This window comes from Pinus tabuliformis, chromosome 9, assembly GCF_031772625.1.
Source record: "Pinus tabuliformis cultivar Carrire ecotype Pingquan chromosome 9, CPIR1, whole genome shotgun sequence".
NCBI classification, from domain to species: Eukaryota; Viridiplantae; Streptophyta; class Pinopsida; order Pinales; family Pinaceae; genus Pinus; species Pinus tabuliformis.
Genome location: NC_142307.1, coordinates 1,539,407,740 through 1,539,421,779, shown reverse-complemented (window position 1 = coordinate 1,539,421,779; position 14,040 = coordinate 1,539,407,740).

Genomic DNA, 14,040 nt, shown 5'->3' with positions numbered 1-14,040 from the left:
GACTTAGTTCTTAAACTAAATGATAAGTTAAGGGAGATAGAGAAGGAATTGGACAATCTAATCCAATTAAAGAAAACTGATATTGCCGCTAGCTCAGTGAATGTCATCCCAACAGTTACCACGACTGTTCCTTCCACATTGGCAGCCTCATTGGCTTCCACAGCTCCTATGGCCACAACACAACCAGTCTCCATAGAATCTACATCAGCAGTAGGTACGTCAGATGAAGAAGCAACAAAGTTGGTTAAAGTTATGGAACAAAGATGACAAGCTTGGAAACTGATTACAAACTTGCCAAAATCATGCACAAAGAAGAAGTGAAAAAAGCTGCTAGGACGAGTGAGAGATTGAAAGCCATGGAAAAGGACCTAACACTGAAAGAACCCCTTGGATAGGCTAAGGAACTACTATGGGCCAATATCATTGACTCTGTCAATGATATTTGGCCATCTATTCAGGTGATTTTTGAGCAGATAGAGTCAATAAATATGGCTATAGAGGCCATCCAAAGAGTAACAGAAGACTTGGGAGAAATTCCAGAAGAGGCTACCAGAATTATCCACTTCCTTAACAGTAAGAATAAGTATGAGCTTTAGGAATTGGAAATAGAGGACATAACAAAGACAATTTTGGAGGTTAGAAAGGTCCTCTCTAAGAGAAACTTAATGCTAAACTTGGAGGACAAGTGTTAGAATATGTAGGTAGCCATTGACAGATTTATGGCTAAGTTTCAAATTTTCAGAGAAAATGGATTACCCAATCCCTTAGTAATTAATGACAAGCTCATGACACAAGAGGATTACATCAAGAAAATCAGAGAACTAGCAAAATATTAGGTCAATACATCATCAATGAAGGCATTGCCAACAGGAAAAGTACTCTACCAGACATTTGAAAACTTGTTTTACCTCTAGCATGAGGTAAAACACTTGTTTATCAATAAGCCTACTTTTGCCAAATACACCGAGGCAGATGAAATATATAGGAGGATGCTAAAAATCCAATTACCTAATGCTGAAGCATGGGAGAAATTAACTGATTTACTGTAGAAATATGCAGTAAAAAGGTTAATGTACAGTAAAAGTGAAACAACATGGTAAAAGGATGAAGACAGATCAACAGAGTCAAAGTGTATCAGATAAAAGGCTAAAAGTAAATGAAGCTTCCAGCGTGAAAGATCAAACAACAAAGCAGCATAAAGGGCTAAAAATCAAACCATAAAAGCCAGTAGTACCAAAATAAAAGGGACAACATGAAGCAGTTCAATAGCTGTCTCTATCTTCTTGCAAGAAGATATTTTTCTTTCCTAGATTAAATCTCAAATCAGTTTGAGATATTTTGTAATAAACTTTTGTATAAATACTTCACAATTCGAAGTATGTAGGGTGGATTCTATTAGACATTTCTATAGACTTTTTGATCAAGAAGAACCAGAAGGTTATTGTATCAGTTGATGAGCCAGCAAGCTGGATTGATTAATAAAGATCAGATTGTTCCAAGGATTCATGTGTTGAGCGAATTTCAGACAAGTATTTTCATGTGTTTTTGTCATTTTCTCAAAGTTATTCATAATCTTATATGTGTTTCAATCTAAATGCTATAACTGGAATAATATTTCAGAACTTGTTTAAATCACACTCTGTTTTAACAGTTAAGCATTTGAATGTTTTCTTCTGATATTTAAATTAAAGAACTCTTAATTTCTCTTTGGTTTAGATTGATTTCATAAATAATCTAGGTTAAAGGATTCTTAACTTCCCTTTGATTTCGATTATCCCTGCCTTCCTCATTCATTATGCGGGTTTGAGAACCCTTAACTGTTCTCTCACCCCGAGTGAAACCCTTTCACCCCTCTATCTCAAATATCTGAAATACACTCTGCTATCTTGCCCTTGGAACATCCCCTTTAGTGAGTTTATCCAGTCTTGCTTCCTTATTAGTTGACTCCATAGCCCAATGGTCTAAAAGACATCAATTTATCCATCTGTTTAAGATATCCCACCACCCAATTTCAAACAAAATCAAACACCCCTTGAACAATCATAGCTAGCCTAAAACATCTTAACTAAAACAAAGTTAAACTTTAAAGAGAGAGCCCTCTCTGAGCATCAGGAAGGCTAGGTCCTGATCTCCAAAAGCGGATAGTGGTTACCTTTGGTTTTTCCTTCTTATTACTTCAAAGGAATTATTAGAGTGATAACAACAACTAGTAGGGTTAGTTGTGGTGAGGCTAGGGTTTTGCATTGGATAATGGTATGAGCAAGCCATGTTCCACTGTTGGGATTTTATGGATTGCAAAAATTGTACTTGTATCAGAAATAACATCAATAAGAAGATATTTGATTTCAATATGGATTCTCGTGCATCTTTTTGATGGTTGTAATATATTTCTTGTATTTCCATCATGTTTGTATGTGTGCTTTCATGTGGGCATATGGTAATGAACTCACTCTTAGGTTATGGATTTCATGTCCACTTTGAATCTATGCTTACTTATTCCACGCCATGTCGGTGACCTATTGCGAACTAATTTGTAATTAACCTCTGGCATGCTCTTGTTTATATATGTATGAGACGATTTTAGCTCACTGATCCTTCTCATGGCATGCTTCTTCTTCTTCTTCTTGTTACTTTCTTGTAACTCATTCTGCAGTGTGTTAATCTTGGGTTGACTTTGTCCCATTATCTGGGCATTTCATTCTTGTCCTCGCTCTAACATCTCCTCATTTGACAGCTAGGAGTGAAACCAACATGATGTCATTAAGGCCTAAAACCAAATGGGGCTCCTATCCCAAATAATGTGAGGTCTAATTGGGACTTCACACTAGGGAGACCCCCTAGTTGTTGGTAGTACATTCTAGCCCGTTAATAGATTTTTGGCGCTAGAAGGAGGGACATATGACAAGTTGAGCTTGTGGATCCTTAATCTTAACACCATATCTTTAAATGGATCTATATCAAATCTCTATCCCCTGTTTTTTTTATAAAAGCCTTAATATTTTAATGCCTTCAAACATAGTTTATCACTTGTCGCAATTTAAGTTTGATGATGATGGTCGAAAAAATGTATTTGGACACATGTGTCAAGTTATCCATTTTTTTCACTATAATGGAATACATTGTAAATATGTTATGGGTAGATTGTTCACACTCACACATGAAGTTCGTGTCAAGCAATGGTGCCACACGTTACCAATCGCTTCTATCCATTCGTTCGAGCAACTCATCAGCGAGATCCGTCAAGCCTTTAACATGTATGATTATCAAGATGTGTTTAAAAGGATAAATAAACTTAGAATGAAACCTGAAGAATCATTAAAGGATTTTGCAGGTAGGTTTGTTTATCTTTGTTGTGAATTTCCTGAAAAATATGTGGACTGGATGTATTTGAGTGAGAAATTCCGATGTTTGGTTCATGTTTCTTTGCGACATTTTCGATTTGAAACAAATCTTGATTCTAATGATCATCATGATAACTTGTAATTTACAAATCGACTAGATCTTATCCCTAATTTGGTATTTCCTATTTCTGTGTATTGGGAAAGGCCTCAATTTTATGGGGATGTAATTACCACCTATGAAATTATGCATCCTCCTTCAACTTCATTATGTAATGAAATTTCTGCCATTAATAATCTAGGTGATGAAGAGTGTTTGCAGGATAAAGAGCTAAGTTTTCTTCCTTCTAAAGCTCTCATACGTCCTGTTGAAATTGAACAACCTGAAAATCAAGTTTATAAAACACCTCTCCCTATTGACAAGATTCAACTTGAGTCTGTTAAGCATTTTCCTGAATCTATTCATGAATCCCTCATTCACTTGCTTGCAATAACCTAAGTCATCTCTCACATAATTTTGAAGCTGGGATCAACTCCATGGATCATAACGTGCATGAAAATATCTTGATTTATCAAGATGATATTAAATGCAAGGTTTGATTTCTGAACCATAATTGGTTAGAAATTATATCTCTTCATTAAATTATTTTCATCCATTCTAACCTAATTTGTTTCATGAATTTTCTCCACCAAAAATTTCTCCAAATTATTCAGATCTTTATCCTACTGGTTTTGATTGTAATCATGTACATGAGGGTGATTTTTCAGAATCAGAGGATGAGTATATTGAATCCCTAGATCATGATTTGTCAATAAACAATCTTTACCAAGTGAAGAGGATGATTCTACATTGCTAAAAGTTCAAGGAATCCCTCTGTTCGATTCCTTGTCTTCAATCCTTGAAGAGTCTCATGTGTTAGATGCCCAATCTGATCAAATTTCTAGCTTTGATGACTGTCACCTTATTAAATATCTTTAATGATGTCGTTAATGAAATTTATCCATGTTCACTTGCTGATCTCACCAAGCCATCATAATTTGACGATCAATCTTCTAAAGTTTAGGAACTTTTCAGGAAGTTGAGGCGCTTCAGCTTCTGATGATGGTTATGTCAGGTTCTCACTTTCTTGATGAGATCCTTGAACTAGGTCAAATCAAGGTTTCCTCTCTTGATTCACCTCTCAACATGATCTCGCCTGATCAAAGCTCATTTTTGAATGATTCTATGATCAAGAAATTTTTGTGAATACTTTCTTAAACAAAAATCTTCATTCCAGGACCTTTTACTAACACTTAAATTTGCATGTGAACATGAGCAAGCACATACTTTAAACAATGCTTCACCAATACATCAACATAACCAACAAGCAAAAAATCAAGAAGTAAACATAACATAAGACATGATAATGAAGTTTGTCCAGTGTTGACTACGTCTCTGGGCCCTCGATCAATAGTGGGGAGGCCACTTCATTAATCTCAACAAAAGATAATAAGTACATGAAAGATCTTTGTCAACAAAAGGATGGTTCTCTCATCTCGAGTGGCAATGTATCTCCATAGAGACGTTCTCCTACAAATACTTCTCCTTTGACAAGATAAAGAAATGAATTCTCATAAAAGTGGCATAAAATGGACACTCTGACATAAATGGAAACAAGTCCTCTTGAATCTATTGGTCAGATTCAAATTATACTCACCATCATTAAATTGTCTCACAATTCTAAGACCAATGGCTATAAACATGACTACTTTAAGAGAAAGTGTTAACATGGTCCTCTTCCAGTACTGTGCCTTATCAGTCTTCGTGCAAAGGCTCAAATGATCAATTTCCTGCAAATATTAAGATCTTTCTTCCCTAATGTAACCTACAAAGATCACTAGAACCTACAACATACATTTGTCCTTTTCACCAAAATAAAAATAAGAAAATGGACAAAATGCATCATTATACCTCCCAATCTGAAGATGACCTGAAAATCGGTTATTCAAATGTAGAAACTAATGCACCATCACGATCCTTATCAAATATTGAGTAATTTGAGTATAAACTTAACCCCATTATGGCGATGTCAAATCTGGGTCCCCAGGGAATCTAAAATATTCCTCATAACATCAAGGAATGTTCTCTAGGAATATCCCTACAAAATATTCCTCGATCTCAAAATTCATTCCCACAAATTGCCATTCCATGTTAAGGTTATCGCATTCTTGGTTCCATTCTATTGAGGTTCCACTCCCTCTCAGTCCTCCACTGCTCATGGAACAAATAAGATGGATTTTTATATGGGGGCATCAGTGGACATATCAAAGTTCACTCGACTATCAAGTTGGTTGGTGCAGGTAAATGAAGGCATTGGTTATGGGGTGGCTAATGTTCAAATCTCACCAACCCCCATTGTTTTAACATATATTTCAAATGGTTGGCATTTTGTTTAAGTTGGACTGCTCATTGGTGGGCCGAATGATGGTTGGAACAGGGTAAACTCTCACTGGTCCCCGTCATATGGTAATTGGTTGGCTGTTGGGCAGAGTCTTAGGGTCAGACCCATTGGCCTTGACCCCATATAATATATATTTTAATATATATATGAACATTGGAGGGGTTGGCATGGTTTCACCATCTACCAACCTTTTTATTATTATTTTTTTGTTTTTTTTTTTAATGTTTAAAATAAACTAATTGTTGTTGGATTCCATTAAGGGTCATAGGCAAAATTAATTGTGCGAAAATTTGAGTAGTTCTGTCTGCCATTAAAGATGAATTTGTTGCATGATTTGTTGTTGCTAAATTTAGTGGAATGCCACTGAATTTAGACGAACTGCCAAAGTTATATATGCTCCAAATTTAGTTAGCACTCTACTCAACCCCATCATTATGCCTAGTTTGACCAAAACTTTGTCTGACCATAACTTGTGCATACGATGTCCGATAGAGGCATCATCTACACCGTTGGAATCAATATGACAAGCTCTTTGATTTAGTCATGGTTTCGATGAGATCCAAAGACTTCAATTTTTGAGCTTTTCCAGAGCCACTTGGATCATTCCTCCCCACTAAACAAAATCATAAACATGACTGCAATTTCGATCTGCATAACATATTTCTCTGGCAGCTCATCTTCCCTTTCTTTATCCTTTGTACTTCGAAACTTGGAATGATGAAACCAACAACTGTATCCATATGAAAATTTGTAGCAACTAATACATGTTGAACTTGCAAGACACAAATAAAAGCCATAATTTAAGAGTTTATAACACACTCATGATCAAGTTTACATCAGAAACCATATCCCACGCTACCAATTAAAAGGAAAAAATATCACTATGTTGCATATACAAGTGATGTTATATATTCTTCACTTTTACAAACATTTTCCAAACATGTGATTTAAAATGGTGGCCATGCCAAACTACTTAGAAAATCTACCCCTCTCTTACCTAATTAGGTTATTGGGATTTCTTTCTGTAGTTGGCTTCCTTGTTGAATTACTTCAGTTAGTAGTTCCTTCATAGGTTATTTCACATGATTCATGTCCTTCTTTGGTAGTTTCTCTGGATGGAGCTTCCAACATGTGGATCTTTGATGTCCACCATTGCTGTAATGGTTGCAAAAGTTATTCTTCCTCCAGACTTTCCTGCCCTTCTTTCTACCCTGATGTAGAGAAGGGTCTTCATGTCTTGGCCTCTTATTAGTTTCCATTCTTTTCCAACACATAGCAACAACATGGTTATTCAAACCACAAAAGGTACATGATTTTCTATGCCATGCTTTTTTCTAATATTTATGCCATCTCTTTATTGTTATTATTATACATTTAAAACCCTAGCAATGAAGTTTATGGAAACTCATTTATTTCCTATAACCTGACTAAAATATAGAGTATTGTGGTATGCACGTCGATCAAGGCTCACTTGTGACATTCAAATAGCCGTAATTATCCTCAAGTACCATCTAATTATTTGGAAAAGGATACTTCAATTACCAATATTAAAGGCCCATTATTAGGTGTATTCCATAAGAAACACACTTTGCTACATCTGGATGAATGGATGCCTTCAAAAAATTCATTGTTTGAAGCAACATTATAACCCCTAATTTCTTCGATATTATGGTATGAATATTGAAGTCTTTGAGTGGGGATCATATCACGAAATCAAGTGCAAGGGATGATTACACAAGGAGCATATGTCACTACAACATTGATACAACCCAAAGGTCATAATGCCAACACATAGGTGTATTGCAAACAACACCCACATATTAGAGTGCGATGGGAATCGGTGAAAAATTGTCGCACAATAGAAATGGTATTTATATTATTTGACATCAAAATAATTGCTCCACATGCATATTACTTCACCATTACATATGTCATATACAATGGAGAGATCGGATTGAGTCCTAACACATAGCAAGGACATCTATTAATCATGGAGGTCAGGATACTAGTTCGTTTAGCACCATGCCAACACATGTAAGGGACACTTCACCATGTGTTACAATTTTTCAAGGAATGTTCATAATACCAACACGCTCCATTTACAATCAATCAGTGCATTAAAGGTAAAACTCGGCGAGGAAGTCTCCATGGAGATAGCACATCACTATTGGAAGATTAACAGTCAAAGAAATTTTAATTCTTAAATCGCAAGATGCATTATCCTCAGAATGTTTTTTTTTGTTCTTAGCCATGCATGGAGACTGCGTGTTAGTAATGAAAACATTTTAGTAGGATAAGTGTGCCAAATTTTCCAAGAATCAATGACTATCATATTTGAAGAATAATATTAGGACCATGTTTCTCTTTCTAATTTGGCACACTTATCCAATTCAGCACCAAGGTTTTTATTAAGAGTGAAAAATTTGGTTTTAAAACCTTGAGATGATCTAAATGAAAAGCAATGAAAGGGATTGCTGGAGGAAATGAAATCTAGGAACTTGAGTGAATATGAACAAGTCACACTTCTGGTTGAGGTCGCAGATTACTTTCACAACCCTCTCCTTCCCCTGTAGCCTAGTGATGCGAATTTTTCTAACGCGATGCAAGAATACTCCTATTTTAGGTCGCACTCACAGCTATGAGTGGCATTTTCATTGCAAAGTGTGACCTATAGAGTATGATTTGCAGTTAACAACGATATGAGTCTAGTAGTGGAGAGTGTCTTTTAGATGGTGAGATGCAAAAGAAGTTCACTAGTTGTTATAGACATTTTTGGGCACTGCAACCCCAATCAATTATGTCCATAAACTGAAGGCTCCTAAGTCCCTAAAAGTGTTGTTTCAAACCCTAAAAGAACAAGGTCAACTGAATACATCATCTCCCAGAAGTTCTCCATGAAAAACTACTTAGAACTGGTCAAAACTGGACCATCTCACCTGCTCCATGGTCAAAGTGTGCTGCATCCCACCTAAATGCACACGGGAGGTGCGATGCATACTGAAAAGCCCTTCTATGGGGTGTGATGGGTGAGAGTGGACAAATGGCAGAGTCAATTTGCGAGGTGGAAGATCATGGAATCTTCCAGAAACTTCTCCTGTGACACTTGCCTCTCTGCATTCGCCCAGGGATGAGTAAGAGAGCATCAATCTCCAAGTGGAATCAAGAACTATTAGAGAGAGAACACTAATCAAATCTCAGAAGCTGACTCACCCCCTTGCAAACATCTATATATGGATCCCTCATCCCAGATGTTATCACAAAACCAGTACTAGGGGCTGCAACCAAGCCAAGTTTCATGTAACTGTTTCAGACCATACTTTAGATTAGGAATTAGCCTTCCTAATCAGAGAGGGCTCTCTCACAACTCTTGATAAAATCCTTCAAACACTAGATGGCTAACTCTTTATTCACTTATGAAAGCATAACTGGTTGGAAACACATCAAACTGGCTCTCATTGGGCTATGGAGTCTATAATATCAAGTAAACAAGGAAAACACAGTGACCTCATAGAAATCAAGGCTCTTAGCATTACATGTCAAACATATTTCACCAAAACATAGCTTGCTGTATACACAGGAAGTCAGAGCATATATTTATGAATTCTAAGTGATTGCATACAACAAAACCATAAAATAACATAAAGTACAACACATCATCACTACATTTGATCATGACAATCCTTCGAGAATCTTGAGAAGAGAATAACTCTGTTTTACTATTACTGTCAAAAAGGTCTTACAATGGCCCAAAACAACACTGTTTTTCTATAAAGTATCCAACCCCTTCTACATCTCACCTTGGCCCATATATAGGCAAGCAAACTAAAACACCTCGAGCTTCCTCCTCCAGCATGAGGGGAGCCTCGAAGGTGGCTATTAACTATTCCTACATGCTACTAACTAATGCATTAATTACAATCATGCTGGGCTGTAATTACATAAAGTCCTAATCAAACTAAAATACTAATTTCACTCTCCTCGTATGCTTGATGCTTCCTTGAATGCTTTGACAGCTGTCCTCCTTCAATTAATCTGATATGGCTGAGTTAGGCATGCAATGAATGCTGACTTGGGATGCTTTGAAAGCTCTGATGGCTCATTTAATGATCAGAAGGTGTGCTCCTATTATAATGGTCTATGTCTCCCAACCTTCTCCGAAAGTGTAGCAACATGTTCCCAAATCATTTAACAACCCCAAGTATGAAGTACTACCATGTTTTTGAATGTACTGTAGGTGGCATAAACAGATGTCTCTCTTCCACAACTCCTGCTCACAGTATTACACTAGCGGCTCTGTGCTTTTAAAATCATCACCTACAGCAGTTTCGTAGCGCGCTACGAAACTGCTGTGTGATTTAAAGAAAACACACTCTTCCTCTCTGGTTTTCTAAATAATCATCAGTGTTCATGGCTTAAGCACTTGATTGTTTTGAAAAGGTTTGCTTGCAACAAATATTTCTCCTGAGGAAAAACTTGTCTCCTCTGTTAAAGGACTCTTGGAACCTTCCACACAAAACAAGTCTTCTAGCTCTGCCATGGTATAACGATACAGAAAACACTGCTAATCTGGATTGCCAAACAAGTCTTCTTTGCATGTTGTAGACAGTCAGAAGCACAACACCCTTTCTCCAAAATTGTTCTCTATGATTGCGCTCAGTATTGATTACACGAACCACAGCATATAACAACTCGCCATGCAACCAAAACTGCAGACTTGTGATACAAGACATAAAACAGAGGGTTATTAATTCATAAAATCACTAATTAGTTAATCCTCTGTGTAGTTCTACTTTTCAAATCTCGGTAACTCTCTTTGAAAGTTCCATACAGTGAAATAATCAATACAGCTCCTGTGAACTAATAACTAATAACCAAAGTTGGCAGCCAAAGGTGGTTATTAGTTATGGTTATTAGCAGGCGCTGCGAAAATTCACTCATTTTATCTCGTGAATAAGACAACAAATAGCTGAAGTTCACACTGAAACTCGGTACTTTGCATCTTGCCACAAGGAGAATGGGTGAGCCTCTCTTGATGAAGAATTAAGATAAATGGAGACTGGACCAAAAACCTTTTGCCACGCTTCTCCAAAACGAAACTTAGGACATAGCTTTTCACCTGCATAATGAGCACTATGAAACATTGCAAGCGATGTTGGCCCAACATGGGATGTCAAGTTTTGTTTTATTGGACCTCCATTATGAAATTCATCGCTAGGAGTGACGACCCAGAACCCAACCATGGGATCAAAGCTGATCCATCCATCATCCTTCAGGTATAAGAAATTCAGCTTGTAGACACTCTGTTCAAACAACCACATGACAATCAACCATATAAACACCCCAAACTGTCTGTAACACTTGAAGCGCTGCAAATCCTCCATAAACTGCTTACAACTCCTTTCCAATGCTCTGTAATAGTGTTTCTCACTAAAAAGCCTGATGCAATCATCAGATTATTTTCCATAACACTTCGCTCTGTATCTTATAGCATTTCTTCACCATCTAAATGGTTACTTTGCTTTCAATTATTCTATTTTGATCTCTGAAGTCAGAGGAAGCTTATGAGGCATTTTGAGCTTGAAGAGCGACGGGCACTTGGCTGCTCCGACCAGCTAGGCAAAACTAGAATAGTTAGTTCTCTGTTAAGTCACAACAACTTCAAACAACAGGAGTGGCACTGGGTAGCCTCCGATTGCAACATCAAGGGAACATTTGCATTCTTCACATATTGAACCTCTGAAACTTCTTGTGTGTCCTTAAAACAATGAAATGTATAACTCGGGCCAACACACAAAGTATCTACATCTGCTTCTGGTCTATGGACCCTTAACTGATAAGACACAAACTTGAATATTTTTGCATTACTGCTCGATTCCCAGCAAGGCGCCCGAATACTCTGCACTTGGTTGTAGCAATTCTATGACAATTTGGTTTCTTTATCAGCATATATACATTACAGTACTCTTTCATTGTAAGAATATTTGAAGCCGCATCTGTATGAGTTACATTTGGCATTAGATGCTCTGCACGTGCCTCTCTGATCTGCGCAACATATTTACAATCTCCGAATACTATCTTAAAACAAGATAGATGTGCCGCCATGTCACCGACAATACATCATTAATTAAAGCATTCGAAATTGCCACAGGACAGAGAATCACTTGGCCGTGGTTAATCATTCACACCTGACAATAAACAATGATTAAACCTTCAAAGCATGACCCAGATCAATGAACATTTGTTTATTCCCACATCCTGGTCCAGATCAACACGCGGGAGCATCTGCATCAATTTGATTTCATGACCAGATCAATATAATAATTTCATTCCACAATTAGGACCCTTGGATTATCATTTTGCCCATGCAATCAACAAGATAAACACGTCATCGCTCAACAAACAATCTGCCACTACGTCGGATTGCATTCCTTCATACACAACAACACATTAATTCATCATGCGCTCTCGACCTCCCTCATTCACCGGTACCATGATATGCTCCATTCAATGCATATAACAACCACAGGTCCACAACGATTATACCAACAACCGACAGTAAACGCACAGTAATCAAATCGACCTCAATCCATCAACAACTCTCTGGTATTCAACTGACATTTAGGGAATCGACCACCTATTATGTAGAGCGGTTTACATTACAGGCTACCCAAATTGCTATGCTTCTGACTTTTGTATTACATATTTAGCATATTGATTTAACCTTTTTGTTACAGGTGCACAAAGAAATCAATAGTCCAATCTGTAAATCCTCCATGCTATTATGTCCTCGAGCGCGGGTTCCAGCAACTGCTTTACTTGAAACAAGGTTATCATTCCTATAAAATAGTTTCTCTGGCGTGCTTCCAATAAAAGCCGATAATTTGGGAAGCTGAAAACAGAATTGATACGCATTTTGATCATTTTCCTGGAGAGAAGATATCAACTCAAAAGGATCAATGTTTCCATCTAAGAGCAGAACCTCAATATAAACCCCTTCATAACTCTGGTTTCTGGTTTATAATGTAAACATTGTTTGCGCTGTATTTAAGGGTGCATAATCCTTCCCTTAGTTTCATGCCAAACTTGCTGAGTCATTGCAGATAGATATATAATGCTTTGAGTTACTTGAATTGCGCCTGCGGAGTGAGGAATTGTTCATCATTTACAACTTTAGTAATACCTCTCTCGGCCCTTTCCAGAGCAGGGAAAACAATTCTCTCTTCCACTTTGAGCATGTTCCATTAAAACCTTCAATTCTCTAAGAAGTGGACAGTCCCCCGCGCAAACATTATGGCAACCATTTTTTGAGACACTGAATGCGAGCTTCCCATCTGTAAGCACTCGAGCCAATACTCCAGCTCCTATGGACAGCAAACTACCTTATAGGCCCTTCATGCTTCACATGTCTCGTGACTAATTTATATGCCTCAACAATTGAGATTGCAGGTTTTTGACTGTTCTTTGAAATACTTCATAGATTCACAACAGTTTGCATTACTTTGTTTGGTGATTGCTCATGTGTGCTTGTAAAGGTGTTCCTTGTTTCGCTAACTGCCTTTACTCCAGGGATCACAAGTAATCTTGGGTCAAGACCATCTGCAACAGGCTGGGAGAAATAGCCCAGTAAAAGAACCATATGTATCCTGCCTATAGTTAAGAACATCACCGGAATGTCTGTTTACTTCAAGCCTGCACTCATGCATAACCCAATAGATTTTAATAAACATGACAACTGGTGAAAATGGCAATGATTTCAGACAAATTCCCAATTTGGTAGCGCAGCCAATACAAGATCAGTGTTTTCGCTACGAAATCACTAAAACAGATGACGCTGCAAAACTGCTAAAAGAATTCAGGCGCTGCGAAACTGCTCGATCTTTAAGCTAATCTAGAAAAATTTTGACAACATCATTTTCAGTGATAACACCAGAGATCCAGAGGCTGGAATTTTGTATCTTGTAAGGAAGTGCTGCTGGTTTCTTGGTGTAACATCATAATGTTTGTGATCTAAGCTTTTCATGAGGTGAAGAAGGGCTTTCTTGCTGAGAGGATGATGCTGGGTCAGAACAATTGGTTGTAATCCTCTTTTATTTTCTTGATATTAATAAAGCTATTCAAGTTTTCCTCCACATTCTTGTATGATTGATGATATATGCATTTGTGTGGTTAATATATATCTGGTCCTATATTGTTTATGATAGTAGATCTCTGTTCTTGGATAGTGTTATGTTGCTTTGATTCCACAGGTGCTCTTCGAAACT